Source organism: Balaenoptera physalus (genome assembly GCF_965194825.1).
Source record: "Balaenoptera physalus genome assembly, chromosome: 7".
Taxonomy (NCBI): Eukaryota; Metazoa; Chordata; class Mammalia; order Artiodactyla; family Balaenopteridae; genus Balaenoptera; species Balaenoptera physalus.
Genome location: NC_138886.1, coordinates 84,904,618 through 84,931,158, shown reverse-complemented (window position 1 = coordinate 84,931,158; position 26,541 = coordinate 84,904,618). Strand labels below are relative to the sequence as shown.

The 26,541-nt window shown below is 39.9% G+C and overlaps 1 long non-coding RNA gene across 2 annotated transcripts in view; it reads right to left on the bottom strand.

The window, feature by feature from the left end:
* The window catches only part of LOC309664514, a 97,792-nt gene that overhangs the window by 27,501 nt on the left and 43,750 nt on the right, over window positions 1-26,541 (bottom strand). Inside the window, exon 4 of one of the 2 annotated variants that reach the window (XR_014265866.1) lies at window positions 14,654-23,856. The exons of the other annotated variant lie outside the window; for it this stretch is intronic. This is a non-coding gene — a long non-coding RNA (uncharacterized lncRNA). Of the gene's footprint in view, window positions 1-14,653; window positions 23,857-26,541 lie in introns of those variants that run through there. 2 annotated transcript variants of the gene reach the window in all.

Sequence of the window (26,541 nt, the reverse complement as noted above, 5' to 3'; positions counted from 1 at the left end):
TTTCATATCTTTATTGGAGTATAATTGCTTTACAATGTTGTGTTAACTTCTGCTGTACAACAAAGTGAATGAGCTATATGTATACATATATCCATATATCCCCTTCCCCCTGAGCCTCCCTCCCACCCTCCCTATCCCACCCCTCTAGGTCATCACAAAGCATAGAAAGCATAGAGTTGATCTCCCTGTGCTATGCAGAGGTTTCCCAACAGCCATCCATTTTACGCTTGGTACTGTATATATGTCAATGTTACTCTCTCACTTCGTCCCAGCTTACCCTTGCCCCCTGTGTCCTCAAGTCTGTTCTCTACATCTGCATCTTTATTCCTGGCCAGCTACTAGGTTCATCAGTACCAGTTTTTTTAGATTCCATATATATGCATTAGCATATGGTATTTGTTTTTCTCTTTCTGACTTACTTCACTCTGTATGACAAACTCCAGGTCCACCCAACTCAATACAAATAACTAAATTTCGCTCGTTTTTATGGTTGAGGAATATTCCATTGTATCTATGCGCCACATCTTCTTTATCCATTCATCTGTCGATGGACACTTAGGTTGCTTCCATGTCCTGGTTATTGTAAATAGAGCTGCAATGAACATTGTGGTACATGTCTCTTTTTGAATTATGGTTTTCTCAGGGTATATGCCCAGTAGTGGGATTGCTGAGTCATGAGATAGTTCCATTTTTAGTTTTTTAAGGAACCTCCATACTGTTCTCCATAGTGACTGTATCAATTTACATTCCCACCAACAGTGCAGGAGGGTTCCCACTTCTCCACACCCTCTCCAACATTTATTGTTTGTAGATTTTTTGATGATGGCCATTCTGACCAGTGTGAGGTGATTACTCATTGTAGTTTTGATTTGCATTTCTCTAATGATTAGTGATGTTGAGCAACTTTTCACGTGTTTGTTGGCCATCTGTATGTCTTCTTTGGAGAAATGTCTATGTAGGTCTTCTGCCCATTTTTGGATTGAGTTGTTTGTTCTATTGATATTGAGCTACATAAGCTGTTTGTGTATTTTGGAGATTACAACTTTGTCAGTTGCTTCGTTTGAAAATATTTTCTCCCATTCTAAGGGTTGTCTTTTCATCTTGTTTATGGTTTCCTTTGCTCTTCAAAACCTTTTAAGTTTCATTAGGTCCCATTTGTTTATTATTGTTTTTATTTCCATTACTCTACAAGGTGGGTCAAAAAGGATCTTGCTCTGATTCATGTCATAGAGTGTTCTGCCTTGGTTTTCCTCTAAGAGTTTTATAGTGTCTGGCCTTACATTTAGTTCTATAATCCATTTTGAGTTTATTTTTGTTTACAGTGTTAAGAAGTGTTATAATTTCATTCTTCTACATGTAGCTGTCCAGTTTCCACAGCACCATGTATTGAAGAGGCTGTCTCTTCTCCACTGTATATTCTTGCCTCTTTTGTCAAAGATAAGGTGACCATATGTGTGTGGGTTTATCTCTGGGCTTTCTATCCTGTTCCATTGGTCTATATTTCTGTTTTTGTGCCAGTACCATACTGTCTTGGTTAGTGTAGCTTTGTAGTATAGTCTGAAGTCAGGGAGACTGATTCCTTCAGCCCTGTTTTTCTTTCTCAATATTGTTTCAGCTATTTGGGGTCTTTTGTGTTTCCATATAAATTGTAAAATTTCTTGTTCTAATTCTGTGAAAAATGCCATTGGTAATTTGACAGGAATTGCGTTGAATCTGTAGATTGCTTTGGGTAGTATAGTCATTTTCACATAGTTGATTCTTCCAATCCAAGAATATGGTATATCTCTCCATCTGTTTGTATCATCTTTGATTTTTTCATCAGTGTCTTATAGTTTTCTGAAAACAGGTCTTTTGTCTCCTTAGGTAGGTTTCTTCCTAGGTATTTTATTCTTTTTGTTGCAATGGTAAATGGGATTGTTAAATTAATTTCTCATTCTGATCTTTCATTGTTAGTATATAGGAATGCAAGAGATTTCTGTGCATTAATTTTGTATCCTGCAAGGTTACGAAATACGCTGATTAGCTCTAGTAGTTTTCTGGTGGCATCTTTAGGATTTTCTATGTATAGTATCATGTCATCTGCAAACAGTGACAGTTCTGCTTCTTGCTTTCCAATTTGCATTCCTTTTTCTTCTCTGATTGCCGAGGCTAAGACTTCCAAAACTATGTTGAATAAGAGTGGCGAGAGTGGATGTTCTTGTCTTGTTCCTGATCTTAGAGGAAATGCTTTCAGGTTTTCACCATTGAGAATGGTGTTGGCTGTGGGTTTGTCATATATGGTTTTTATTATGTTGAGGTAGGTTCCCTCTATGCCATCATTCTGGAGAGTTTTTATCATAAATGGGTGTTGAATTTTGTCAAAAGATTTTTCTACATCTATTGAGATGATCATATGGTTTTTATCTTTCAGTTTGTTAATATGGTGTATCACATTGATTGATTTGCTTTTATTGAATAATCCTTGCATTCCTGTGATAAACCCCACCTGATCTTGTGGTATGATCCCTTTAATGTGCTGTTGCCTTCTGTTTGCTAGTATTTTGTTCAGGATTTTTGCATCTATGTTCATCAGTGATATTGGCCTAGAATTTTCTTTATTTTGTGACATTTTTGTCTGGTTTTGGTATCAGGGTGATGGTGGCCTTGTAGAATGAGTTTGGAAGTGTTCCTCCCTCTGCTATATTTTGGAAGAGTTTGAGAAGGATCAGTGTTGGCTCGTCTCTAAATATTTGATGGAATTTAACTGTGAAGCCAACTGGCCCTGGGCTTCTGTTTGTTGGAAGATGTTTAATCACAGTTTCAACATCAGTGCTTGTGATGGGTCTGTTAATATTTTCACTTTCTTCCTGATTCAGTCTTGGAAGGTTGTAATATTCTAAGAATTTGTCCATTTCTTCCAGGTTGTCCATTTTATTGGCATATAGTTGCTTGTAGTAGTCTTTCATGATCCTTTGTATTTCTGTGGTATCAGTTGTTACTTCTTTTTCACTCCTAATTCTGTTGATTTGACTCTTCTCCCTTTTTTTCCTGATGTACCTGGCTGTTTATCAATTTTGTTTATCATCTCAGAGAACCAGCTTTTAGTCTTATTGATCTTTGCTATTATTTCCTTCATTTCTTTTTTTTTTTAATTAATTTATTTATTTATTTATTTAGGCTCTGTTGGGTCTTCATTTCTGTGCGAGGGCTTTCTCCAGTTGTGGCGAGTGGGGGCCACTCCTCATCATGGTGCGCGGGCCTCTCACTGTCACGGCCTCTCCCGTTGCGGAGCACAGGCTCCAGATGCGCAGGCTCAGTAGTTGTGGCTCACGGTCCTAGCCACTCTGCAGCATGTGGGATCTTCCCAGACCAGGGCACAAACCCACGTCCCCCGCATTGGCAGGCAGACTCTCAACCACTGCGCCACCAGGGAAGCCCGATTTCTTTTTCATTTATTTCTGATCTCATCTTTATGATTTCTTTCCTTCTGCTAACTCTGGGTTTTTTGTTTTGTTGTTGTTGTTCTTCTTCTTTCTCTAATTGCTTTTGGTGTAAGGTTAGGTTGTTTATTTGAGATTTTTCTTATTTCTTGAGGTAGGATTGTATTGCTATAATCCTCCCTCTTAGAACTGCTTTTTCTGCATCCCATAGGTTTTGGATCATCGTGCTTTCATTGTCATTTGTTTCTAGGTATTTTTTGATATCTTCTTTGATTTCTTCAGTGATCTCTTGGTTGTTTAGTAACATATAGTTTAGCCTCCATGTGTTTGTGTTTTTTACAGTTTTTTTCCTGTAATTGATATCTAGTCTCATAGCATTGTGGTCAGAAAAGATGCTTGATACAATTTCACTTTTCATAAATTTTCCGAGGCTTGATTTCTGACCCAAAGATGTGATATATCCTGGAGAATGTTCCATGTGCACTTGACAAGAAAGTGTACTCTGTTGTTTTTGGATGGAATGTCCTATAATATTGACTAAGTCCATCTGCTCTAATGTGTCATTTAAAGCTTGTGTTTCCTTATTTATTTTCTGTTTGGATGATCTCTCCTTGTGTGTAGGTGGGGTGTTAAAGTCACCTACAATTATTCTGTTACTGTCGATTTTGCCTTTCATGGTTGTTATCATTTGTCTTACGTATTGAGGTGATCCTCTCTTGGGTGCATAGGTGTTTACAATTACTATATCTTCTTCCTGGATTCATCCTTTGATCATTATGTAGTTTCCCTCCTTTTCTCTTGTAATAGTCTTTATTTTAAAGTCTATTTTGTCTGATATGAGTATTGCTACCCCACTTTCGTTTGATTTCCATTTGTATGGAATATTCTTTTCCATCCCCTCACTTTCAGTCTGTATGTTTCCCTAGGTCTGAAGTGGGTCTCTTGTAGACAGCATATGGGTCTTGTTTTGTATCCATTCAGCCAGCCTGTGTCTTTTGGCTGGAGCATTTAATCCATTTCCATTTATGGTAATTATCGATATGTATGCTCCTATTACCATTTTCTTAACTCTTTTGGGTTTGTTTTTGTGGGTCTTTTCCTATTTTGTATTTCCTCCCTAGAGAAGTTCCTTTAGCCTCTGTTGTATTGGTTTGGTGGTGCTGAATTCTCTTAGCTTTTGCTTGTCTGTAAAACTTTTGATTTCCCCATCGAATCTGAATGAGATCCTTGCTGGGTATAGTTATCTTGGTTGTAGGTTTTTCCCTTTCATCGCTTTAAGTATAACCTGCCACTCTCTTCTGGCCTGCAGAGTTTCTGCTGAAAAATCATCTGATAACCTTCTGGGGATTCCATTGTATATTATTTGTTGCTTTTACCTTACTGCTTTTAATATTTTTTCTTTGTGTTTAATTTTTGTTATTTTGATTAATATGTGTCTCGGTGTGTTTCTCCTTGGGTTTATCCTGTATGGGACTCTCTGCACTTCCTGGACTTGACTGACTATTTCCTTCCCCATGTTGGGGAAGTTTTTGACTATAATCTCTCCTAATGTTTTCTTAGATCCTTTCTTTTTTTCTTCTTCTTCTGGGCCACATATAATTTGAATGTTGGTGCATTTAGTGTTGTCCCAGAGGTCTCTGAGATTGTCTTCAATTCTTTTCATTCTTTTTTCTTTATTCTGCTCCTTGACAGTTATTTCCACCATTTTATCTTCCAGCTCACATATTTGTTCTTCTGCCTCAGTTATTCTGTGATTGATTCCTTCTAGAGTATTTTTAATTTCAGTTATTTTGTTGTTCATTACTGTTTGTTTGTGCTTTAGTTCTTCTAGGTCCTCGTTAAACATTTCTTGTATTTTTTCTATTCTATTTCTGAGATTTTGGATCATCTTTACTATTATTACTCTGAACTCTTTTTCAGGTAGTTTGCCTATTTCTTCTTCATTTGTTTGGTCTTGTGGATTTTACCTTGCTCCTTTGCCTGCAAGATATTTCTCAGTCTTCTCATTTTGTCTGATTTACTGTATTTGAGGTCTCCCTTCCCTAGACTGCAGGGTCATAGTTCCTCTTGCTTCTGTTCTCTGCCCCTGGTGGTAGGGTTGTTCCAGTGTCTTGTGTAGGCTTCCTGATGGGAGGCACTGGTGCCTGTGTTTGGTGGGTGGAGCTGAGTCTTTTCCCTCTGATGAGCAGGGCTGTGTTAGGTGGTCTGTTTTGGAATGTCTGTGAGCTTAGCATGACTTTAGGTAGTCTGTGTGCTGATGGGTGGGTTTGTGTTCCTGTTTTGTTTGTTGTTTAGTGTGAGGCATCCAGCGCTGGGAGCTACAAGCAGTTGGGTGGAGCTCTCGGTGATTAATCTTCCCTGGGGCCGGGAATTCTCTAGTAGTCCAGCGTCCTGGACTCAGTGCTTCTACCCCAGAGCCTTAGGCCCAACTTCCATTCGAGAAACCAAGACCCCACAAGTTGCTCATCCCAGCAATAAAGGGGATTAAGAAATTAAAAAAGACTAACAAGGAGAAGGAGAGAAGATGGTGGAAGAGTAAGAAGCAGAGATCACCTTCCTTCCCACAGATACAGTAGAAATACCTCTACACGTGGAATTGCTCCTACAGAACACCCACTGAACGCTGGCAGAAAATGTCAGACCTCCCAAAAGGCAAGAAACTCCCCACGTACTTGGGTAGGGCAAAAGAAAAAAGAAATAACAGAGACAAAAGAATAGGGACGGCACCTGCACCAGTGGGAGGGAGCCGTGAAGGAGGAAAGATTTCCACGCACTAGGAAGCCCCTTCGCAGGCAGAGACTGCGGGTGGCAGAGGGGGGAAGCTTCGGAGCCACGGAGGAGAGCACAGCCACAGGGGTGTGGAGGGCAAAGCGGAGAGATTCCCGCACGGAGGATCAGTGCCGACCAGCACTCACCAGCCTGAGAGGCTTGTCTGCTCATCCGCCGGGGCGGGCTGGGGCTGGAAGCTGAGGCTCGGGCTTTGGTGGGATCGCAGGGAGAGGACTGGGGTTGGCGGCCTGAACACAGCCTGAAGGGGTTAGTGCAGCACAGCTAGCCGGGAGGGAGTCCGGGAAAAAGTCTGCAGCTGCCAAAGAGGCAAGAGACTTTTTCTTCCCTCTTTGTTTCCTGGTGCGCGAGGAGAGGGGATTCAGAGCGCCGCCTAAACGCGCTCCAGAGACAGGCGCGAGCTGCGGCTATCAGTGCGGATCCCACAGCAACAGGGGCGCAGAGGAAAAAACGGAGAGATTCCCGCACAGAGGCTCGGCGCCGAGCAGCACTCACCAGCCCGAGAGGCTTGTCTGCTCACCTGCCGGGGCGGGCGGGGCTGGGAGCTGAGGCTCGGGCTTTGGTGGGATCGCAGGGAGAGGACTGGGGTTGGCGGCGTGAGCACAGCCTGAAGGGGTTAGCGCACCACAGCTGGTTGGGAGGGAGACCGGGAAAAAGTCTGCAGCTGCTGAAGAGGCAAGAGACTTTTTCTTGCCTCTTTGTTTCATGGCGCGCAAGGAGAGGGGATTCAGGGCGCCGCCTAAACGAACTCCAGAGACGGGGGTGAGCCGTGGCTATCAGCGTGGACCCCAGAGACGGGCGTGAGACACTAAGGCTGCTGCTGCCGCCACCAAAAAGCCTGTGTGCGAGCACAGGTCACTCTCCACACCGCCCCTCCCGTGAGCCAGTGCAGCCTACCACTGCCAGGGTCCCGTGATCCGGGGACAACTTTCCCGGGAGAACGCACTGCGCGCCTCAGGCTGGTGCAACGTCACGCCGGCCAATGCCGCCACAGGCTCGCCCCGCCTCCTCTGTACCCCTCCCTCCCCCCGGCCTGAGTAAGCCAGAGCCCCCGAAGCAGCTGCTCCTTTAACCCCAGTCTCTCTGGGCGGGGAACAGACGCCCTCAGGCGACCTACACGCAGAGGTGGGTCCAAATCCAAAGCTGAACCCCAGGAGCCATGCGAACAAAGAAGAGAAAGAGAAATCTCTCCCAGCAGCCTCAGAAGCAGTGGATTAAAACTCCACAAACAACTTGATGTGCCTGCATCTGTTGAATACCTGAATAGACAACGAATCATCCCAAATTCAGGAGGTGGACTTTGGGAGCAGGATATATTAATTTTTCCCCTTTTCCTTTTTTTGTGAGTGTATATATATATGCTTCTGGGTGAGATTTTGTCTGTATAGCTTTGCTTTATAATAGCTTTATTTTACTTCACTATATAGCCTCTTTCTTTCTTTCTTTCTATTTTTTCTCCCTTTTACTCTGAGCCGTGTGGATGAAAGGCTCTTGGTGCTCCAGCCAGGCATCAGGGCCATGCCTCTGAGGTGGGAGAGCCAACTTTAGGACACTGGTCCACCAGAGACCTCCCAGCTCCACGTAATACCAAACGGCAAAAATCTCTCAGAGATCTCCATCTCAACATCAAGAACCAGCTTCACTCAATGACCACCAAGCTACAGTGCTGGACACCCTATGCCAAACAACTAGCAAGACAGGAACACAGCCCCATCCATTAGCAGAGAGGCTGCCTAAAATCATAATAAGGCCACAGACACCCCAAAATACACCACCAGAGGTGGACATGCCCACCAGAAAGACAAGATCCAGCATCATCCACCAGAACTCAGGCACTAGTTCCCTCCACCAGGAAGCCTACACAACCCACTGAACCAACCTTAGCCACTGGGGACAGATACCAAAAACAACGGGAACTACGAACCTGCAGCCTGTGAAAAGGAGACCCCAAACACAGTAAGATAAGCAAAATGAGATGACAGAAAAACACACAGCAGATGAAGGAGCAGGGTCAAAACACACCAGACCTAACAAATGAAGAGGAAATAGGTAGTCTACCTGAAAAAGAATTCAGAATAATGATAGTAAGGATGATCCAAAATCTTGGAAATAGAATAGACAAAATGCAAGAAACATTTAACAAGGACATAGAAGAACTAAAGAGGAACCAAGCAATGATGAAAACCACAATAAATGAAATTAAAAATACTCTAGATGGGATCAATAGCAGAATAACTGAGGCAGAAGAAAGGATAAGTGACCTGGAAGATAAAATGGTGGAAATAACTACTGCAGAGAAGGATAAAGAAAAAAGAATGAAAAGAACTGAGGACAGTCTCAGAGACCTCTGGGACAATATTAAACGCACCAACATTCGAATTATAGGGGTCCCAGAAGAAGAAGAAAAAAAGAAAGGGACTGAGAAAATATTTGAAGAGATTATAGTTGAAAACTTCCCTAATATGGGAAAGGAAATAGTTAATCAAGTCCTGGAAGCACAGAGAGTCCCATACAGGATAAACCCAAGGAGAAACACGCCAAGACACATATTAATCAAACTGTCAAAAATTAAATATAAAGAAAACATATTAAAAGCAGCAAGGGAAAAACAACAAATAACACACAAGGGAATCTCCATAATGTTAACAGCTGATCTTTCAGCAGAAACTCTGCAAGCCAGAAGGGAGTGGCAGGATATACTTAAAGTGATGAAGGAGAAAAACCTACAAGCAAGATTACTCTACCCAGCAAGGATCTCATTCAGATGTGATGGAGAAATTAAAACCTTTACAGACAAGCAAAAGCTGAGAGAGTTCAGCACCACCAAACCAGCTTTACAACAAATGCTAAAGGAACTTCTCTAGGTAAGAAACACCAGAGAAGGAAAACACCTACAATAACAAACCCAAAACATTTAAGAAAATGGGAATAGGAACATACATATCGATAATTACCTTGAATGTAAATGGATTAAATGCTTCCACCAAAAGACACAAACTGGCTGAACGGATACAAAAACAAGACCCATATATATGCTGTCTACAAGAGACCCACTTCAGACCTAGGGACACATAAAGACTGAAAGTGAGGGGATGGAAAAAGATATTCCATGCAAATGGAAATCAAAAGAAAGCTGGAGTAGCAATTCTCATATCAGACAAAATAGACTTTAAAATAAAGAATATTACAAGAGACAAAGAAGGACACTATATAATGATCAAGGGATCGATCCAAGAGGAAGGTATAACAATTGTAAATATTTATGCACCCAACATAGGAGCACCTCAATACATAAGGCAAATACTAACAGCCATAAAAGGGGAAATCGAAAGCAACACAATCATAGTAGGGGACTTTAACACCCCACTTTCACCAATGGACAGATCATCCAAAATGAAAATAAATAAGGAAACACAAGCTTTAAATGATACATTAAACAAGATGGACTTAATTGATATTTATAGGACATTCCACCCAAAAACAACAGAATACACATTTTTCTCAAGTGCTCATGGAACATTCTCCAGGATAGATCATATTTTGTGTCACAAATCAAGCCTTGGTAAATTTAAGAAAATTGAAATCGTATCAAGTATCTTTTCCGACCACAACGCTATGAGACTAGATATTAATTACAGGAAAAGATCTGTAAAAAATACAAACACATGGAGGCTACACAATACACTACTTAATAACGAAGTGATCACTGAAGAAATCAAAGGGGAAATCAAGAAATACCTAGAAACAAATGACAATGGAGATACGACGACCCAAAACCTATGGGATGCAGCAAAAGCAGTGCTAAGAGGGAAGTTTATAGCAATACAAGCCTACATCAAGAAACAGGAAACATCTCGAATAAACAACCTAACCTTGCACCTAAAGCAATTAGAGAAAGAAGAACAAAAAAACCCCAAAGCTAGCAGAAGGAAAGAAATCATAAAGATCAGGTCAGAAATAAATGGAAAACAAATGAAGGAAACAATAGCAAAAATCAATGAAACTAAAAGCTGGTTCTTTGAGAAGATAAACAAAATTGATAAACCATTAGCCAGACTCATCAAGAGAAAAAGGGAGAAGACTCAAATCAATAGAATTAGAAATGAAAAAGGAGAAGTAACCACTGACACTGCAGAAATACAAAAGATCATGAGAGATTACTACAAGCAACTCTATGCCAATAAAATGGACAACCTGGAAGAAATGGACAGATTCTTAGAAATGCACAACCTTCGAAGAATGAACCAGGAAGAAATAGAAAATATGAACAGACCAATCACAAGCACTGAAATTGAAACTGTGATTAAAAACCTTCCAACAAACAAAAGCCCAGGACCAGATGGCTTCACAGGTGAATTCTATCAAACATTTAGAGAAGAGCTAACACCTATCCTTCTCAAACTCTTCCAAAATATAGCAGAGGCAGGAACACTCCCAAACTCATTCTATGAGGCCACCATCACCCTGATACCAAAACCAGACAAAGATGTCACAAAGAAAGAAAACTACAGGCCAATATCACTGATGAACATAGATGCAAAAATCCTCAACAAAATACTAGCAAACAGAATCCAACAGCACATTAAATGGATCATACACCATGATCAAGTGGGGTTTATCCCAGGAAACCAAGGATTCTTCAATATACACAAATCAATCAATGTGATACACCATATTAACAAATTGAAAGAGAAACACCATATGATCATCTCAATAGATGCAGAGAAAGCTTTTGACAAAATTCAACACCCATTTATGATAAAAGCCCTGCAGAAAGTAGGCATAGAGGGAACTTTCCTCAACATAATAAAGGCCATATATGACAAACCCACAGCCAACATTGTCCTTAATGGTGAAAAACTGAAACCATTTCCACTAAGATCAGGAACAAGACAAGGTTGCCCACTCTCACCACTATTATTCAACATAGTTTTGGAAGTGTTAGCCACAGCAATCAGAGAAGAAAAAGAAATAAAAGGAATCCAAATCGGAAAAGAAGAAGTAAAACTGTCACTGTTTGCAGATGACATGATACTATACATAGAGAATCCTAAAGATGCTACCAAAAAACTCCTAGAGCTAATCAATGAATTTGGTAAAGTAGCAGGATACAAAATTAATGCACAGAAATCTCTTGCATCTCTATACACTAATGACGAAAAATTTGAAAGTGAAATTAAAAAAACACTCCCGTTTACCACTGCAACAAAAAGAATAAAATATCTAGGAATAAACCTACCTAAGGAGACAAAAGACCTGTATGCAGAAAATTATAAGGCACTGATGAAAGAAATTAAAGGTGATACAAATAGATGGAGAGATATACCATGTTCCTGGATTGGAAGAATCAACATTGTGAAAATGACTCTACTACCAAAAGCAATCTACAGATTCAATGCAATCCCTATCAAACTACCACTGGCATTTTTCACAGAACTAGAACAAAAAATTTTACAATTTGTATGGAAACACAAAAGACCCCGAATAGCCAAAGCAATCTTGAGAACGAAAAATTGAGCTGGGGAAATCAGGCTCCCTGACTTCAGACTATATTACAAAGCTACGGTAATCAAGACAGTTTGGTACTGGCACAAAAACAGAAATATAGATCAATGGAACAGGATAGAAAGCCCAGAGATAAACCCACGCACATATGGTCACCTTATCTTTGATAAAGGAGGCAAGTATATACAGTGGAGAAAAGACAGCCTCTTCAATAAGTGGTGCTGGGAAAATTGGACAGGTACATGTAAAAGTATGAAATTAGAACACTCCCTGACACCATGCACAAAAATAAACTCAAAATGGATTAAAGACCTAAGTTTAAGGCCAGACACTATCAAACTCTTAGAGGAAAACATAGGCAGAACACTCTATGACATACATCACAGCAAGATCCTTTTTGACCCAGCTCCCAGAGAAATGGAAATAAGAACACAAATAAACAAATGGGACCTAATGAAACTTAAAAGCTTTTGCACAGCAAAGGAAACCATAAACAAGACCAAAAGACAACCCTCAGAATGGGAGAAAATATTTGCAAATGAAGCAACTGACAAAGGATTAATCTCCAAGATTTACAAGCAGCTCATGCAGCTCAATAACAAAAAAACGAACAACCCAATTCAAAAATGGGCCGAAGACCTAAATAGACATTTCTCCAAAGAAGATATACAGATGGCCTACAGACACATGAAAGAATGCTCAACATCATTAATCATTAGAGAAATGCAAATCAAAACTACAATGAGATATCATCTCACACCGGTCAGAATGGCCATCATCAAAAAATCTAGAAACAATAAATGCTGGAGAGGGTGTGGAGGAAAGGGAACACTCTTGCACTGTTGGTGGGAATGTAAATTGATAGAGCCACTATGGAGAACAGTATGGAGGTTCCTTAAAAAACTACAAATAGAACTACCATACGACCCAGCAATCCCAATACTGGGCATATACCCTGAGAAAACCATAGGTCAAAAAGAGTCATGTACCAAAATGTTCATTGCAGCTCTATTTACAATAGCCAGGACATGGAAGCAACCTAAATGTCCATCGACAGATGAATGGATAAGAAGATGTGGCACATATATACAATGGAATATTACTCAGCCATAAAAAGAAATGAAATGGAGGTATTTGTAATGAGGTGGATGGAGTTAGAGTCTGTCATACAGAGTGAAGTAAGTCAGAAAGAGAAAAACAAATACAGTATGCTAATAACACATATATACGGAATCTAAGGGAAAAAAAAAAAGGCCATGAAGAACCTAGTGGCAAGACGGGAATAAAGACACAGACCTACTAGATAATGGACTTGAGGATATGGGGAGGGGGTGGGGTGAGATGTGACAGGGTGAAAGAGTGTCATGGACATATATACACTACCAAATGTAAAATAGATAGCTAGTGGGAAGCAGCCGCATAGTACAAGGAGATCAGCTCGGTGCTTTGTGACCACCTAGAGGGGTGGGATGGGGAGGGTGGGAGGGAGGGAGATGCAAGAGGGAAGAGATATGGGAACATATTGTATATGTATAACTGATTCACTTTGTTATAAAGCAGAAGATAACACACCATTGTAAGGCAATTATACTTCAATAAAGATGTTTAAAAAAAATAAAAAAGACTAACTAAACCCCAGACAAACAGTGAAAAGTAAAATCAAACACACAAAAACAGAAACAAGGAAACATGCACGCACACAAAAGAAACAAAAACAGAACCAAATAAAACAAAAAAGCAAGAGAACAACCAAACAAACAAAAGAAATGAAGGACGAAATAAAACTATTAAAAAGAAAACCAGGGGCTTCCCTGGTGGTGCAGTGGTTGAGAATCTGCCTGCCAATGCAGGGGACACGGGTTCGAACCCTGGTCTGGGAAGATCCCACATGCCGCGGAGCAACTGGGCCCATGAGCCACAACTACTGAGCCTGCGCATCTGGAGCCTGTGCTCCGCAATGGGAGAGGCTGCGACAGTGACAGGCCCATGCACCACGATGAAGAGTGGCCCCCACTTGCTGCAACTAGAGAAAGCCCTCGCACAGATACGAAGACCCAACACAGCCATAAATAAATAAATAAGTAAACTCCAATCAAAAAAAAAAAAAAACAAAACCAGGAGGTGGAGTCAAGATGGCAGTGTGGAAAGACACAGAGTTAATTAGTGTCTCCCCATAGTGAGGGCACCTGGCGGCCGCTGGTGGGGGACTCTGACGACCAAGGAGACGGGAGGAACCCCAAAGTGAACTGGTAGGAAGTAGGGGGACTGAGGGGGGAGGGGAAGTGGAGGCCAGACACGATCAGAGGCTCTGAGGCCAGGGAGATCAGGAGAGGCAGGATGGAGGGACTCTCAAGGAAGAGCAGGAGAGGACCTGAGGGCGATCGCCTGGCCCACGCGGGCAGGGGAGCCTGCTGAGCTCCCAAGCCGGTACCCCATCTCCAAAGCCCCATCCAGGCCACATGGTCCTGGGGGGTATAGGAGAGAGGCCGGGGAGATCAGGAGAGGAAGGGTGGAGGAGCCATCTGGGAGGAGGGGGAGAGGAGCAGAGGGCGATTGCCCTGCCCACTCGGGCTCAGGGAGATTGCTGAGCTCCCAGGCCACTCCCTAGTCCTCCAAACACCCCTCCAGGCTGTGTGGGTCTTGGGGGCATAGGAGGGAGGCCAGGGAGATCAGGAGAAGCAGGCAGAAGGGGGCCTCCCAGACCTGAGGAGCAGGAGAGGAGAGGAGGTTGTTTGCCCCTCCCACTCGAGGTCAGGAAGCCTGCTGGGCTCCCAGGAGAGGTCCCCTGCCCTCTGAGACAAAGGGTGGGGGGCACTCCTGGGCCCCTTCTGTTCCTTGAGCCTAAGCCCCACCCTCCACAACCCCCAGGGCCTTTTCCAACCCTGTGCGTCCTGAGCACTGGCGCCGCCCACCACCCAAACCTCGCCTTTGAAATCATATCAAGCATCTTTTCTGACCACAAAATTATGAGATCAGAAATCAATTACAGGGAAAAAAACGTAAAAAACACAAACACATGGAGGCTAAACAATACATTACTAAATAACCAAGAGATCACTGAAGAAATCAAAGAGGAAATCAAAAAATACGTAGAGACAAATGACAATGAACACACGATGATCCAAAACCTGTGGGATGTGGCAAAAGCATCCCCCAAGAAACAAGAAAAATCCCAAATAAACAATCTAACCTTACACCTAAAGGAACTAGAGGAACAAGACCAAACAAAACCCAAAGTTAGCAGAAAGAAATAAATCATAAACATCAGAACAGAAATAAATGAAATAGAAACAAAGAAAACAATAGCAAAGTTCAATAAAACTAAATGCTTGTTCTTTGAAAAGATAAACAAAATTAATAACCATTTAGCCAGACTCATCAAGAAAAAAAGGGAAAGACTCAAATCAATAGAACTAGAAATGAAAAAGGAGAAGTAACAATTGACACTGCAGAAATACAAAGCATCATGAGAGATTACTACAAGCAACTATATGCCAATAAAATGGACAACCTGGAAGGAATGGACAAATTCTTAGAAAAGCACCACCTTCTGAGATTGAACCAGGAAGAAATAGAAAATATAAACAGACCAATCACAAGCACTGAAACTGAGACTGCAATTAAAAATCTTCCAACAAACAAAAGTCCAGGACCAGATAGTTTCACAGGTGAATTCTATCAAACATTTACAGAAGAGCTAACACCAATCCTCTCAAACTCTTCCTAAATATGGCAGAGGGAGGAACACTCCCAAACTCATTCTATGAGGCCACCATCACCCTGATACCAAAACCAGAAAAAGATGTCACAAAGAAAGAAAACTACAGACCAATATCACTGATGAACATAGATGCAAAAATCCTCAACAAAATACTAGCAAACAGAATCCAACAGCACTTTAAAATGATCATACAACATGATCAAGTGGGATTTATCCCAGGGATGCAAGGATTCCTCAATATACACAAATCAATCAATGTGATACACCATATTAACAAATTGAAGAATAAAAACTATATGATCATCTCAATAGATGCAGAAAAAGCTTTTGACAAAATTCAACACAGGTTTATGATAAAAACTCTCCAGAAAATGGGCACAGAGGGAACCTACCTCAATATAATAAAGGCCATATACGACAAACCCACAGCAAACATCATTCTCAATGGTGAAAAACTGAAAGCATTTCCTCTAAGATAGTAACAAGACAAGGATGTCCACTCCCACCACTATTATTCAACATAGTTTTGGAAGTCCTAGCCATGGCAAACAGAGAAGAGAAAGAAGTAAAAGGAATACAAATTGGAAAAGAAGAAGTAAAACTGTCACTGTTTGCAGATGACATGATACTATACATCAAAAATCCTGAAGATGCCACCAGAAAGCTACTAGAGCTAATCAATGAATTTGGTAAAGTTGCAGGATACAAAATTTATGCACAGAAATCTCTTGCATTCCTATACACTAATGATGAAAAATCTGAAAGGGAAATTAAGGAAACACTCCCATTTACCATTGCAAAAAAAAGAATAAAATACCTAGGAATAAACCTACCTAGGGAGACAAAAGATTTGTATGCAGAAACCTATAAGACACTGATGAAAGAAATTAAATATGATACCAACAGATGTAGAGATATACCATGTTCTTGGATTGGAAGAATCAATATTGTGACAATGACTATACTACCCAAAGCAATCTACAGATTCAATGCAATCCCTATCAAATTACCAATGGCATTTTTTACAAAACTAGAACAAAAAATCTTAAAATTTGTATGGAGACCAAAAAGACCCCGAATAGACAAAGCAGTCTTGAGGGAAAAAAATGGAGCTGGAGGAACCAGACTCCCTTACTTCAGTCTATACTACAAAGCTACAGTAATCAAGACAATATGGTACTGGCACAAAAACAGAAATATAGATCAATGTAACAGAATAGAAAGCCCAGAGAAAAATCCACGCACCTATGGTTAACTAATCTATGACAAAGGAGGCAAGGATATACAGTGGAGAAAAGACAGTCTTTTCAATACATGGTGCTGGAAAACTGGACAGCTACCTGTAAAAGAATGAAATTAGAACACTCCCTAAAACCATATACAAAAAGAAACTCAAAATGGATTAGAGACCTAAGTGTAAGACCAGACACTATAAAACTCTTAGAGGAAAACATAGCAAAAACACTCTTTGACATAAATCACAGCAAGATCTTTTCTGATCCACCTCCTAGAGTAATGGAAATACAAACAAAAATAAACAAATGTGACCTAATGAAACTTAAAAGTTTTTGCAAAGCAAAAGAAACTACAAACAAGACAAAAAGACAACCCTCAGAATGAGAGAAAATATTTGCAAACGAATCAACAGACAAAGGATTAATCTCCCAAATATATAAACAGCTCATGCAGCTCAATATTAAAAAAACAAACAACCCAATCCAAAAACGGGCAGAAGACCTAAATAGACATTTCTCCAAAGAAGACATACAGATGGCCAACAAGCATGTGAAAACTGCTCAACATCAATAATTATTAGAGAAATGCAAATCAAAACTACAATGAGGTATCACCTCACACCAGTTAGAATGGGCATCATCAGAAAATCTACAAACAACAAATGCTGGAGAGGGTTGGAGAAAAGGGAACCCTCTTGCACTGTTGGTGGGAATGTAAATTGATACAGCCACTATGGAGAACAGTATGGAGGTTCCTTATAAAACTAAAAATAGAATTACCATATGATCCAGCAATCCCATTACTGGGCATATACCCAGAGAAAACCATAATTCAAAAAAACACAGGCACCCCAGTGTTCATTGCAGCACTATTTACAAGAGCCAGATCATGGAAGCAACCTCAATGCCCATCGACAGACAACTGCATAAAGAAGATGTGGTACATATATACAATGGAATGTTACTCAGCGATAAAAAGGAACGAAATTGGGTCATTTGTAGAGACGTGGATGAATCTAGAGACTGTCATACAGAGTGAAGTAAGTCAGAAAGAGAAAAACAAATACCGTATATTAACGCATATATGTGGAACCTAGAAAAATGGTACAGATGAACCGGTTTGCAGGGCAGAAATTGAGTCACAGATGTAGAGAACAAACGTATGGACACAAAGGGGGGAAAGTGGTGGGGGGGTGGGGGGGTGGGGGGGTGTGATGAATTGGGAGATTGGGATTGACATATATACACTAATATGTATAAAATGGATAACTAATAAGAACCTGCTGTATAAAAAAATAAATAAAATAAAATTCAAAAAAAATCTAGAAACAATAAATGCTGGAAAGGGTGTGGTGAAAGGGGAACCCTCTTGCACTGTTGGTGGGAATGTAAATTGATACAACTATGGAAAGCAGCATGGAGGTTCCTTTAAAAACTAAAAATAGAACTACCGTATGACCCAGCAATCCCACTACTAGGAATATACCCTGAGAAAACCATAATTCAAAAAGAGACATGTACCACAATGTTCATTGCAGTACTATTTACAATAGCCAGGACATGGAACCAACCTAAATGTCCATCAACAGATGAACTGATAAAGAAGATGCAGCACATATATACAATGGACTATTACTCAGCCATAAAAACTAATGAAATTGAGTTATTTGTAGTGAAATGGATGAACCTAGAGTCTGTCATACAGAGTGAAGTAAGTCAGGAAGAGAAAAACTAATACTGTATGCTAACTCATATACGTGGAATCTAAAAAAAAAAAAATGATACTGATGAACCTAGTTGCAGGGCAGGAATAAAGAGGTAGACACAGAGAATGGACTTGAGGACATGGGGTGGGAGGGCAAAGTGGGGGCAAAGTGAGAGTAGCATCAACATATATATACTACTGAATGTAAAACAGTTGGCTGGTGGGAAGCAGTAGCATAGCACAGGGAGATCGGCTTGGTGCTTTGCAATGACCTAGAGGAGTGGGATAGGGAGGATGGAAGGGAGTGTCAAGAGGGAGGCGATATGGGGACGTGTATTCATAGAGCTGATTTGCTTTCTTGTGCAACAGAAACTAACACAGTACTGTGAAGCAATTATACGCCAATAAAGATCTGCCAAAAAATAAATAAGAAATAAAACAAAATATCATTTAAAAAAGATTCTTTTAAATAAAAAATTTTTAAATTTTAAAAAAGGAACAAAAACACAAAACCAAAAAATAAAACTAAAGCAGGGTGCCAGCTGAAGAATGAAGCAAAGAAACAAAACAAACGAAAATAAATGATTTTTTAAAAAAAAGAAAAAGGGAAAGGGGAAAGAAGACAACAACAGAAAAGCAACGTAGAAATAGAAATATAAAAAAATAAAATAAAAAATTTATTAAGGAAAAAAAAGACAAACAAAACCCCAGAGAAATGGTAAAAACAAAATCAAACAAAAACAGAAACGAGGAAACACACACATGCAAAAGAAACAAAAACAGACCAAATAGAACAAAAAGCAAGAGAACAACCGGGCAAAGAGAAGAACCCCAAAACGAAATCAGACAATTAGAATCAGAACTAATAAAAACACAAAACCTAAAATCAAAACCAAAATAGTGTGCGTACTGAAGAATAAAGCAAGGAAACTGAACAAACTGATAAAAATGATTTTTAAAATAATAATAAAATAAAATAAAAAGGGAAAAAACACAGAACAACAGAAAAGCAAAGTAGAAATGGAAATTTAAAAAATTTTTAAATATATTAAAGAAAAAGGAGAAGAAAAAATAAGAAGAAAAGAACACAGAACAACAGAAAAGTAAAAATAGAAATATATTAAAAAAATAAAAAATGTTATAAAACACGAAGTTCCAAAAAGACTAAATTAAAAAAAACCTAAAACAACAACAAACAGACAAACAAAAAAACACTAAAAGAAATCCAGAACCAACAACAGAATGACTCAAAACATAATACAATTAATAGTAATAATTATGTTTCCCTGGGGTCTTAGCTGTCAGTGTCCTTGCACACGCTGTGAGCCACAGCCTATCTCTGCCTCCCCAAGAGACCCTCCTCTGCCTCTGGGCTGGTCTCTGGACCTGTCATGGGCCCTGTGGGGACCACTCAGACTCTGATCTGCCCCAATTCCTGCGTGTGCTGCCCCCAAAGTCTATAGCTGTCAGAGCTAGGCCGTTTTCGTTTGTGGGAACACTCATTGTCTACTCAGATATTCCATAGATGCAGGGTGTACCTAGGTGATTGTGGGGATATAACCTGCAGCTTGTGCAGCTGATGGGAAGATTTTCAATACTCTTCCTTATTCGCCCCATCCCTGGGGTTCAGCTTTGGTTTTGTCCCCACCTCTGCGTGTGGTCCACCCATAGGAGTCTGTTCCTGAGGCTGCCTTGGAGCTCTTGGGTCTGCCCCAGTGAGGACAGGGCACAGAGGTAGTATGACTGCTTGGATCATGGGAGCCCTGGCAGCGCAAAATGTGCAGGGAAGCTGGTGGCCATGGGCGCAAGAGATATGGCCCTAGTGAGGGCCAGCCCTGGCTGGGCTTTTTCTGGTGCCCGGCAGCCAGTGTGTGAGGGCCAGCCTTGAGAGGGCTTCTTTTATTGTTCGTTGGCAGGTGCCAGCATGTGGGGAGAGAGAGACTACAACACTGGCTCCTCCCACTGCGTGTCACTCAGCAGTAGCACCTGCTTCCATGGCAGTCCAGTCTTCCTCCATAAGCATTCCCTGCTGTGGATTTCCTCCCTCCCGTCCCCTCAGTCTGTCTCCCCACAGCCAACAGCAGTTCTTGCCTCAGGCCAGTTCTCTAATCCCCACACTCCAGCTTCCAGCCCCTTGCACACCTGTGAACACACGTCCCAGTCCAGGGCACACAGGGCTGCCGTACAGACCATCTGTGTATTTCTCACTTTGTCCCGTCTGCCACAGATCGGCTGCTTCACCCTCTTCCGACAACCTCAAATGCTTCCCTTCTGTCCCAGTTGATTTCCCCGTCAGAGAGGGGGTTTCCCTGAATTCAGGAATCTCTCCTCTGCTTCAGCTGCCCCACCCCGGGGTGCAGGTCCCATCCTGCTTCCTCTCCTCCTCCTTCTCGCTTCTTTTTTCTTTTGTCCTACCCAGTTATGCAAGGATCTTTATAGTCCCTTCCAGTGTCCAAGGTCTTCTGGCTAGTGTTCAGCCAGTGTTCTACGAGAATTGTTGCATCTATAGATGTATTCCTGATGCATCTGTGGAGAGAGGTGAACTCTACATCTTCCTACTCTTCCACCATCTTAACTTCACCGTCAGGATTATTTTTGATAAATTAGATTTATCTAATTTAACTAGCAGTTACCAATTTTATAAATAGGATTTATACATATTCAGGAATAATCTAGCATTAAACAATGCTGTGTAAAAAGGAAGAACTAAGTTGTAAGCAATCAAAGTTTAAATGTTTCTAATGTGAAAGAAAAAACTTGAAAAATCAATAAGGGACCATAGGCCTTTGATTTGAATAAGTTCATCTATAATTTGCCAATGCCTTCAGACCAACTTTATAGGTATATATTAAGCTGCTGAGATTTATCAAGTAAAATCACTCTCCAAGTTTCAAGTAAGTATATATAAATGTGTCCACTAGTGAAATATCAAATAACATTCTGAAAGGACTGTAGAGAAAGATGACTACTGCCTTAAGTACCATAGCTTAAAAGAGTGCTCTTTGGGAGACTGACCTTGAATACTGGAATGAGATGACATAAGAGAGGATAAAGATGCCCCACAACCTTCAGCACCCTACCGTTTATACACCCCCGTTGTCTTTAGGCAGGATCAAGCATAATTCTGACACCATGTCTGCTCTGGAAGCCCGAGGCTGGGGGGTGCTGGGAAGGGCAGGGAAAACAATCTTAGTCACAGGTTGTCTGATGACAATGACCTTGGGTGAAAGTACTCAGGACACCTGAGAGGAAATGTCTGCATCTTCCCAGGCCTAAATTCCTTCCTACTGAGGAGAACATGCAAGACAATGTGAATATATAACTACATGATTTGACCACAACTACATGACTTGATCAAAGGAGCAGGAGCAATGACAGATCAGCATCCCCAGGAGCTCTCTTGAGCCTACAGCCTCAAGTTGACTCTTTTTATAACTCAAATACCTGCCCTTCATGACCTCCTTCTGCAAGGAACAAATCTTCCCAAACTCCTCCCAAGAACTTTCTTCAAGGTAAGCTAACTAAATCACATGTGACTCTGCCTTTAATTACTGCTTATGACATTTGCATATGGTTTTATGCATTAGAATCCTGTTGCCAAAAAGAATCAAGACAATCGGGGACAGAGAAAGCACAGACAGATCTTTAACTCTACTTGGTCAGATTTCTACCAGGTAAATAATTCCAGAGCTCTGCCTAGTTTCTCAATACAATATTAATAGAATAATGATATACCCTTTATTATAGTTCCTTACTCTGATTTATGTAAGATATAATTTACCCCAATCCATCTTCCTAAGGTGAGAGACAGCCTCTTAATCAGGCCCAATTGCTGTGTCCAAAAGCGCAGTTTTGACTACTGATGATAACTCTGAGATAACTCAAATTGTTCCATTACTCTGTGTTCCCCACTTTGTAAGGTTTCCATCATCCCCTTACAGAACTGTATGGATTTGTTAACCCCATTCCAACTCCCAGTTGGGGTAGAAGGAGACTTCTCATACTCCCAAAAAGAGACCAAATCACAATCACACATCTCTGATCGTTGGGTTTCATCTTGCCTTAATACCACTTCAAGACCAGTCCCTTTAAAGCGTTTAGTCCCAGACAACTCAGGACATGTCTCAGGAGATCCAGGAAACATCCCACAGCCCCATCAACCTCTGTTCTATGTAGGTCAACACTAGTTACCTAAGAAGTGCATGATGAGGAGCACCCTGAACCCCCATAGCTGGGTTATAGAAAACATAGAAATAGTTATCACACCACTCAACACATAACTATTATGAAAGGTGGTTTGGGATAAATGGTGGCCTGTCCTAGGCTCCATTTACTCATTAAAATAAGCTCTTCCATCTGATGAGCAAGGCCTACACTCTTAACTCACTCTCCCACTCTAATGCCACAAACTGGAATGCGATTGCTAATTTACTACTTTTTCCCTTTGGTGAGGAGACGCTGGCTTGAGTTTTTGCTTCAACTTTCCATAGACAGCAAACATCTTGAGCTTTTCTCTGCTGGGAAAAGGGTGATGTTGGCTTTGATTTCCTGCCCCATAATTTTTGTCGTTTTCCAAAAAAATGTGTGAATATTCACAACCGACAAACAAATTCAGGCGTATATAAAATCCTTACTCATGTGTGGTTCATACTTTCCTCTCTTCTGCAAATGGGAGCTGTCAAAAACAAATTAAGTAATTACAGAGTGTTGCTGCAGCTGTGTGTATCCTTCATTACATTATGACTGTGGTTAAGGGATGACTCTCTCCTGCCTAGTTTTTAAAATATTTATAATGGAAGGCGGGTTGTCAGGGCATGTTCTACTGTTGCCAGAAAAAACAAAAAGTAAATGAAAATGACGTTGATGGCATGGCATGGCTGTGTGTGTGTGTGTGTGTGTGTGTGTGTGTGTGTGTGTGTGCGTGCCCATGTGCAGGTACAGTAAATGTTCTGCTATGTTGTAAAAGTTATTCTAGTTACCTGTTTTTTCTAACTTATTTTCGAAAGCCCATAAAAATAGAACAGAGTATCTGTCAATTCTCAAAAGACTCAATAAATAAAATATCCTTAGTACAAACAGTAGGATTTACTAACCCCAAATTATCATTTCTTTTAAAAATCAGCAATCTCCACTGAAAAACAATATATAATTAAATAACAAGTATTTATCCAAGAAGATAACATCTTTAAGACCTAATGATCCTGCAAAGTGAGTGGTTGGTTACTTTTTGTTGTTTGAAATATGTAAGAGGAAAAGAATAAAAAGTAAAGAGGAATGAAAACTGGTTGATTATTCTAGAATGTCTTGCTTTAAAAATCCTACATTAGCCTTTGGACACTGATAACCTCAAAATCCTTAATTTCAGCATTCTAAATTAATAAGGATGAGAGAAGAAAACTTATCATTGAAAAGTTTGTGCCTACTTTCTTAGGGAAAGTCCTCCATCTTGAGGTGGGTAACTTTCAATAAACTGGATTTTCACAACTGTAAGAATACATGCATTTAATGTAAATACCAAGCAAAAGGCATCTGGATAAGACAGGAGTTGTTTCACATGTATTATGGATTAAATTTATATCAACTTTTTAAGATAATACAGTTTATTTTAAAATATAACACACAAAGAATGTTAGCACTTCAACTGGAAGAAACAAAGAAGGTCAAAATAGAATTAAAAGACAACAAAGAAACATAAACATAAACCAAGAAACAGGCCATAACTAAATGAATAAAATGTAGAAAAAACAAAAACAAAAAAATTAACACATACCCATGTTAGAAAAAAATAGAAAATCCCCATTGTGCCAGATAAACAGAGAAATCAAGGCCAGAGGAAAGCGAGGACCCAACAGCAGCTTCAACCTCAATCACAGACCATAGAGGCTCAGGATTAATGCTTCTATGAGGACAGGAGATAAAATGTCTACACAGAGGGAAGACCTGTAGTTGGACATCCCATGTAAAGCATGGAGCCTTGAAGAACTACCTCCTCCATGAAAAGACTAAAGTCACTCCTCCCACCTAACTGTAAAAGCAGTTCAAAAGCTTTCCATCTCTCCAAGGACTTGGGTGAAAAACAAATCAACTGTGAGAAATCAAAACCCCAGGTACCCATTATACACAGATGTAGGGTTTAAATCATGTAGCTGCTACAACAAACCATGCAGTTGATACTGACATAAAAATTGTTGATATAAAAAGCACTCTTAGCACCCTGGAAAATGTGAAACCACTCTTTGGAAATACTTTAAAAATAAGGATTTATGAAAATCCCAGGAGGGTGGAGGTGGGGGTGGGGGAGTAACCATAGCTGAAAATCATTTTATAAACCCAATGAGAAGTCAAGACACAATGGAGGAGATTCAGAAAATGCAATCAATAGGAAAATTAGCACTCCTAAAATATAAATTATATATAGTGTGAGACTACAAACAAGTTTATTTAAAATTAATAAAGAGATAATGAAGGAACAAAAACCATAAGGAAAATATTAGAAACAGAAAATGAATGGGCCAACTTGAAAAAATAGCCATTTCTGGAACTTCTAGAAATGAAGGGCAAACATCATTTAAGTTAAAAACAAATAAAAATATCCACACCCAGATATGTTATAGAAAACTTTCAAAATTTCAACAACAAAGGAATGAGAAAGACAAATTATCTATAAATAAATGGCAATTAGACTGACAACAGACTTCTCATCAGCAATGATGATTCCAGAGGGCAGTGAAATATCTTTAAGCAATGAGGGAAAATAACCCAGGAAGAGGGTAAACATAGCTAAATTATATAGAAGTGATGGTGAAATAAAACCATTTTTAGATTTTTAGATTGAAAGAGTTTACTATCCACAATTCCTCCCTGAAATGACTATTAGATTGAACCACATGAAATGTCTGATATTTGGCCATTTTTGATGCACAAAAATGACAATTTCAGGGAATACCCTGGCAGTTCAGTGGTTAGGACTCCAGGCTTTCACTGCCAAAGGCCCAGGTTCAATCCCTGGTCGGGGAACTAAGATCCCACAAGCTGTGTGGCACAGCCAAAAAAAAAAAAAAAAAGACAATTTTGTATGATTCAAACTAAAATTAAAAGACATATGTCCTTCAGGAAGAAGAAAAGTGAAGCAATGATGAGCAGTTATTTGTAAATCTAAATAAGCATTGACTAATAAATATTAGTCATATATTAGTTTGACATTAGTCAAACTATTGACATTAGTCAATATAAGAATATTATTTTAAGAATGATAAAATAATCAGTGGAATTTGGAATGGGAGGAGAAAGCTAATACGTATCTGAGGGTATGAGCATAAAGCTACTAATTAATATTAAATTGTATTAAGTCATGTGTTGATGTTAAAATTTTAAGATTGACTATTAAAAGATTAGAAATAAAATACAGAACTTCCAAATTGGTGGTTGGAATGGAGGATAGGAATAAAGAAACTCAGTCTTTCCAAGACAAGTTAGGAAGGCAGAAAGCAAAAGCAAAAAAAGGAAAAAAAAAAAAAAGGCACGTGAAATAGAAACACAAAATAAGATGACTAAAATAAGTCCAATATGCTAGTAATCAAAGTGACTGTAAATGAAACAAATGTTACAGCAAAGATTCTCAGACAAGATTTTAAAAAACAAAAATCCAGCTATGTGCTTTCTATAAACATATCTACAATGGCTCAAAGAGGTCAGATGTAAACTAATGAAAGGATGAAAGAGAATATACCAGGCAAATACTAAGAAAGAAGAGGAGGAGGAGGGGAGAAGGAAGGAGGACGAGGATGAAGGGGAAGAAAGGAGAGAGTGAAAGAGGGCAGGAAGAAACCAGTATAGCAATATTAGACCAAGAGATCTTAAGACCAAAAAAAAAAACACTATTTCAAATTAAGAGGGTCATTATTTAATGATAAAAAGAACAATATACCAGGAAAATATACTTGCTTTAAATCTGTATGCACCTAACCCGGTAGCCACAAAACGCATTAAATAAATAGTTTTGAAGAAATATTGACTGAAATTAAGACTACATTTGATTTCTTCTGTTTACTAAAATATTGTCCACTATTAATTAGTTCCTAATTAAACATTAACTTGTTCATTGTAAAAGATTTTGGTGAGGGCTTCCCTGGTGGTGCAGCGATTGAGAATCTGCCTGCCAATGCAGGG